The following is a 7,114-nucleotide window of genomic DNA, read 5'->3' as shown; positions in this document are numbered from 1 at the left end:
TGCCTAGGAAGATACTCTGTCTGGGTTTGATTGTAGTTGAGGTTCTGGCACGTTTAGCAGGGAGACTGTTGTAGAGAGACATTCTTTGTTCTGGCTTTGGCTTGAGTTCCAGGACACATAGCTGATAGAACGTCCTCGGGAGTCACTCTGAGCTGGATTCTGTTATAACGAGGTGCAGACACTGGCACCCGGCTGCTCTGCTGCGGGGGATTCTAGCTCCTGCCATGGCGGTGGGGGAGAGGGCACCAGAACCCTGTGTGAGTGGAATATTCTAGGAAAGGGTACTCCAGTCCTAGACTTCTAGGGTTTATAAAAGTTCTGTGCCCCTGTCCACCTTAGTCCACAGCCACCTTCCCGAGGAGAAACTGTCCTCAGAACCCCTGAGACATTTCAACTGCCAACTGGTTTCCAGCTGGAGAAAATTAGCTCTGGGGACATGACATGAATCTTGGCTCTTAGCCACCTTGCAGATGCAGCTCCCTGGGGCTGCAGCTGTAAAACTGACTTGTTTTGCCTCAGATCTGACAACCCTCCAGGACCCGTGGTTCATTCCCATGGTCCAAACATCCCAGGGCATCCTTGGGACCATTCACCCAGCGCCCTTTCTCTCCACCTGGGACAACGAGTCCTGGATAGCATGGGGGGTATGGGAGCTGAGAAGTAGGCAGTTCTGTGGGGTGAGGGGACAGAGCCTCTAGGCGAAGCTTGGAACCCCTCCCCACAAATTCCTCCCCCCCCCCCCCCGCATGCCTACTTAAGGTGCGTTCACTGCAAGGGCTCAGCAGGCGATATTAAGGACAGATGCAGACCTGGACTGGGGTGAAGTGGACATGAGAATTAGAGGGGCAAACTATGCAAATTAGAGGGGCACTTAGCCCTTTCTGGTTCAGCCTCCCTTGGGTTACAGATAGGAACTGAGACCCAGAGTGGCAGCTAGTCTCATAAGGTCCTAGATTCCTGGCTGTTCCATCAGAATGTGAAAGGTGATAGTGGCTTTGCTAAGGATGCTGGGAGAGGGCCACACTCACGGTGCAGGGTGGCTCCAAAGGCAGAGAAGGCAGGACTGCACATACACACACACACACAAAAGCACACATCACCCCTGTGACACAAGTCACCTCACCCCCCAGCACCACAGGTGATTGCACAGACACCCACCCAGGCCGAGATGGTGTGTGCATGCCTCCTGTCAACACACAGAGAGTGTTTTCCCTTCTTTCTTTCTTCTGCTTCCCTGATCCCTAAGATGCCTCAGGAACCAGGCCTCAAGGTGGTGAGGGGTAGGAGAAGCCCAAGGCTGACCCAGACTCCCTCTGGTGTGTTCCCCCATCCTCTTTATCCTCTGTCCATCTGTTTCCAGAGACCAAATTCCATGGCCCTTTGTGAGATGGAAGCATTGAGGATGTGGACCCAGATCCAACCGACCGTTTCTCCTGGGTTGACTGCCAGGAGTTTTCACCCTGGATTGTTTCACTTAAACTCTCCCCTGCCTACAACAGAGGTGTTATCAATCCGTCTTACAGAGGAGGAAACAGGCTCAGAGAGGGGACATAAGGGTCAGCCTTGGCGAGTTATTTTATTCCCCAGCGCCCTAGAATGGTCCATCTGGCTGCCCCATTCCCCAGCATCCTTGAAAGAAAAGTTAAAAATATCCTCCCTGGGAGTTGGGAGTCCTGATAGCTCCAGGAGCTGCCCAGAGAACCAGAGAGTAGGGGCGAGCAGGCAGTGCTGAGGCGTGGCTTGAGGCTCATTTTTGGACTTTACTCCACCTCCACCCCACATCTTCTCAATCCCACAAAACCTTCCCTAAAGGCCTCTGCCTGCAAGGACACCTGAACACCAGAAACAGTCATAGTCAAAGGGCCCGAGGAGAGGGCTACAGGCACCTTCTGCGTCTCACCCTCTGGAAAGAGCTCAGCCCCTTAAGGACTGCCCCCTCCCTCCACACCTAGGAGCTCAGGACCCCATCCCTCCCAGGCCTGAGGTCCCTCTCTCTGCTGGCCTGTCCCTTACTTCATCTTGTCCCTGCTGGTCCCCTTGTTTCACTGGGATGGAGGAGTCAGAGTAGGGAAGGGGCACCATCCCATTCAAGCGGTTTTAGTTTCCTTTCTGTGACACAGTCTACCTCAGGCAGTCTCTCTTCCCTGCCAGAACTGGACACCCTGGGTCCCTGCCTCCTGCTCCCCATTCCCTGTCTTCCACCCTAGCCTGGCTGCTCAGCCCTTCCCAGAATCCCTACAACGTCCTTGCAGTGAGAGAAGGTTCACAGCCCAGAGGGGCCCTTAGTGTCCCTTAAGCCACCTACCCTCCATATCCACTATTAAGAAGAAATGGAGGCACAGAGAGGGCCAGGGACTTGCCCAAGATCACACAGGAAGTTGTGGCAGAGTTAGGCTTTTCCTGGGGATGAGAGGTAGTTGGGTCCATCTTAATTTTGCCAGGGAGAGAAGAGAACAGGATGCTCTAGGTACCAAATATGTCAGGCCCTGCCATGCTGTCAGTATCTCAACCCCTAGGAGACCGTGTCCCCATTCCCAGGGCAGACGTCTGTCTCCCGGTTTTTTGGAACTGATGCCCCAGGCTGCCGCCTGTGCTCCCCAAACCTCTCCAGGCAGCACACAGCCCTCATCGCACCCCCACGCACTGATGTTCCACGTGCCTTGTAACTATCACCTGGTTGGACAGCACAGACCTCCACCCCTCCCCAGAAGGGGGCTCCCCGACAAGGAAGCCTTCCTTGGTCCTCTCCTTTCATCTGCCTTATCCTCGTATCTCCCCCAAATCTGCCTTACCCCAAGCCAGTTCCCTGCTACACCTGTGTCCTGCAGAGGTGTGTCACCCATGAGAGTTGAAGAAAGCGGAGGGCAGGGAGGGCAAGGCCTGGTCCAGGTCTCAGGGTCAGGGCCAACAGGGCTAGGAGTATCCAGGGAGGGAAGGTCTTGCCTGGCAGCCCCAGTGCCCTCCTAAGGGCTAAAGTCCCACAGGTCCCTTGGAGATCACCTGGCCTGGGAATTCATTGAAACCTCAGGCAGTGGGGAGAAGGTTTCTGAGTGCATGGGTTGCAAATTCAAATGCCTCCAGTTAATGAAAATAAGAGCAGTAGAGGTGCTAGACAATAAAGAGCGGTGGGGACTCTGACAAACCGGAGAGTACGTGCCCTGCCTACAGCCACTAAAGTTCAAATTTTTGAAAAATCCAGTGCGGGCCAAACTAAACACTCATATTTGACCGTGGGCCACCAGTTTGAAACCTCTGGTTCAAAATGTTAATAAGGTTCTGGGAAGCCTTGAAGAGTCTGGAAACTCCTTTGAGACTTTTCTAGTCCAACCCTAAACCCCCATGGCCTGGCCACCTGAGAACTGGCCCCACGCCCTCTCGACTGAAAAGGCCAGGGAGGTCTGGGCATCCACGAGGTCCCTGGCTTGGGAACCATCATCTGACAAGGGCTGCAGGCCCCTCCAGTGACTGACAGGGGGCAGCGTAAGGACTGGGGTCTTCTCCAGTTTGGGGGCCCCCAAGTAGGAGGAACCTGCACTGGGTAGGGGGAGAGTTCAGGTACAAGCCAGGACCCAACTGCCCCATCCTGTGCTGGGCAATGCCACCCTTTGGCACCCTGAGGATGGCTCCCTCCCAGATATGGCCCACAGGGGGAGAAGCTATCAATTTCTGTACTTCCGTTCTTTGTAATGTCTCAGTGAAAGAGATGGAGTGAGTGCCAAGCCACGTGGGCAGCAGTGGGGATGGGGTCTGCGGTCCCCCTTCCCAACCAGAGGGGCTTCTGAGACCCTGGGGCTGGGGGAAAAAGACTCTAAAGTGTCCTTCTGGTTGGGGAGGGGCTAGGACATTCCCGGGTTCTTGGTTGCTGCAGGTAGAGGCGAGGGGAGGAACAGCAGGAAATTGTGGAAGTGGGAGAGGAAGGCCTGATCTAGGGATGGCCTGGTTCCTGGAAGCAGGAAACTCCCCGGTATGTGTGTGTGGGTGGGGTGTGGACCTGCTGTGCCCGGCTTCCTCTACCCTTCCCTTCTCCCAGCAAGAAGGGGGCTGCCTTCTCCCTAGCAATCCTGGCCTTTATTCTATGCACAATCGTCGTTAAGGGCACCCCCAGGCCAGGCTGAAGGGGGGTGGGCCCTGGGGCACCTGCAGTAATCCCAGAGTGGAGGGTAGCTTGAGGCTAAGGGGGTGAGAAAGGCACTAGGTAGGAAAAGGATATTCTTCCATCTCCCTCTCACCCAAATCCCAGACTCCAAACCAGGCCTGTCTCCATTTGGTTGGCTAAACAACCACACTTGGAGGGACCCCATCTGAACAGCCCCCCAAAACCACTGTTTTTTGTGAACCAGTCATAAACTAGCTGGAAGGGACCTGAATGATTCCCAGATCCCCCCTTATTATTTTCACCCCTGAAGATCCTATAGTTTGGGAGATTTTTCTCCCAAACTAGCCTCACTTCTTGAAGGATAATTAATTTTCCCACATTAAATTAACTCAAACTGAGCTTCTGATTGCAGATAAATGCTTCCAAGGCCTTGAGTTAGCTTCTAGGGCTTAAAGGTGGGGGGAATATCTGTATTCTGTTGGCATTTAACACATAATTCTCAAGAGCACCTGTGGGCCCCATTCTTGCCTCTGGGACCCCAAGTTAGGAATCAGTGGTTTAATCATCCAGCGTCTGTTGAATCATCCTTCCCCTTCTGAACGGGAAGGCCCAGAAGAGGTGGCCAGCGGAAGGTCACACAGTGAGTTGGGAGGGTGGGATCAGAGCCCAGGTTCTTCGGGGTCCCACCAGAACACCCCCAGCCCTGATGCCCCCTCTTCCACTTTTTTTCCAACTCCAGGAACCACTAGCCATGCCCGAGGGGCTAACTTCCCTCCCTCAGCACAATTCCGGGTGATTCTCCCGTCCAGATTCTTTCTTCCCTCCCTAGTCGGCCCCCACCCCTGCCCAGTTGTGTTTCCAATCCCGATCCCACCTCCTGGTATTTACTGCATCTGTGCCATCCTCAGTCCCGACCCCACTCACCCCTCTGCCCTTCCCCCAGGAGGGGGTGGGGACCCCAAGCTGGGACTTCTGTACTGAGACTCTTTTGTACACCACAAACTTTTTGTATATTTTTAATTTTGCTGCAACATGAGATATTAAAAGTCATTTCAGTACGTGCTGTTTGCGTCTTATTGTTTTGGCTATTCTGCGCCAGAGAAAGAAGATGAGGAAGGAGGGTGCGGGGAGAAAGGATACCCTCTGCCACAACCCCTGCGGCTCCTGTGGCTCCATTAAGAGACAAAGGCATTTGGCTGGAAGAGGACCGCAGCGCACAAAGCTCCCTGTTGATTGGACAGAACCTCAATCATTCAATCAGAATGGTGGGTGGGGACAAAAATTTAGGGATTTTCTCCAAACTCCTCGTTTTACAGGTAAGGGAAAAAAGGAACTGGGGACAGACTTGCTAGAGGTCACAGAATGAGTCCGTGGCAAAGTCAGGACCTAGACCGAAGTTCCTAATGCCGCTAAAACAAATGTTTATTGAGTACCTACTACGTGCCAGGCACTCTTCTAAGACACAGTGAATAAGAAAGATATAAAACAGTCATGATCGCTGCCCTCCTGGAGCTTACATTCTAGAGGGCATTGCCCCTAAGAGATTTCCCTACCTCCAGGGTTTCCACCCTCTAAGCCAGTGGTTCTCAAACTTCAAAATGCATCAGAATTACCTGAGGTAGAGGGGGGTTATTTAAAATGCAGATTTCTATCCCCATAACTGGAGGGGGGGGATAGAGCATGCCTGGGAATGTGAATTTTAAAGGCTCTCCAGAGGATCTAGTACAAGGGGGTCTAAGAACCTCACTTTGAGGACCATTGCTTTAATGTTTCCTCCCCCAAATGTGACCATGACATTTCCTGGCTTTACAATCTCCCATGGCTCCCCAGGGCCTTCAGAATAAAGATTGTCAACTTTGAAAAAACGCACAAGGTAAAAGCTGTGAGTCAGGAGTCTTACTGAGGGGCTTCCCTTCCCTGGTGGCGCAGTGGTTGGGAATCTGCCTGCCAATGCAGGGGACACGGGTTCAAGCCCTGGCCTGGGAGGATCCCACATGCCGAGGAGCAATTAGGCCCGTGCACCACAACTGCTGAGCCTGCGCTCTGGAGCCCGCGAGCCACGACTGCTGGGGCCCGCATGCCTGGAGCCCGTGCTCCGCAACGAGAGGCCACCGCAGTGAGAGGCCTGCGCACCGCAGAGAAGAGTAGCCCCTGCTTGCCGCAGCTGGAGGGAGCCCTCCCGCAGCAACAAAGACCCGACGCAGCCTAAAATAAATAAATAAACTTTAAAACAAAAAAAGAAAAAGAGTCTTATTGAGGACTATAGCCTGGGAGACTGCCTCTTAGCTAGCTCTGAGAAACTGTCCCGAAGAGGTAAGGGGGGACATCAGTATATATGTGATTTTGGTGAAGGGAGGTACGTGCAACCAAGCACACATCTCGGTAGAGTGTTGCTGCTAGTCTCAAGGAACAGATATCTTAGTTAATGGTTTTAGTGCTTTTCGAAGTATGGGAAGATGCAAGAATCCAGGTGCATAAAAAATTTCTCCTGAAAATGTGTAACTATCTGAAGGTCTGTTCTGCCAGTTTTCCCAGAGCACAGAGTGCCTCATTCCTGATCTCCTTTCAGGGTGTGTTAAAGGTCAGTGACTGCAGTGCCTAATGACTCAATTCTTGTAGAGCCAGATGGCTGGTGACATTCTTTAGTAGGCAAGATGCTGACTTTTCACAACCTGGACCCAAAATACCTCTTAATCCTCACCTCCAACATCACCCCACCTAGACCTCATAGCTTCTCTAAACCACCATCTTCCTGTTTCTGTGAGGTTCTCCTGGTTGCCACCCAATGCCCTTTCTCACCATTCTCTCATGCAGGTAGAGCCCCATTTCCTAGGAGCCCCCAGCCCAAGTGCTCAGGGAATGTAGCCCCTACCTGGCCTCAGGAGGCAAGACAGTAGTTCTCAAAGTGTGGTCCCCAGAGCAGCATCACCAGGAAATTTGTTAGAAATGCTGATGCTCAGAGCCCACCCCAGACCTACTGAATCAGCCATTGTGTGGGTGGGGAGCACCATGTTTTTA

Source organism: Balaenoptera musculus, chromosome 15, assembly GCF_009873245.2.
Source record: "Balaenoptera musculus isolate JJ_BM4_2016_0621 chromosome 15, mBalMus1.pri.v3, whole genome shotgun sequence".
NCBI classification, from domain to species: domain Eukaryota; kingdom Metazoa; phylum Chordata; class Mammalia; order Artiodactyla; family Balaenopteridae; genus Balaenoptera; species Balaenoptera musculus.
Note: the sequence above shows the minus strand (reverse complement) of the source record.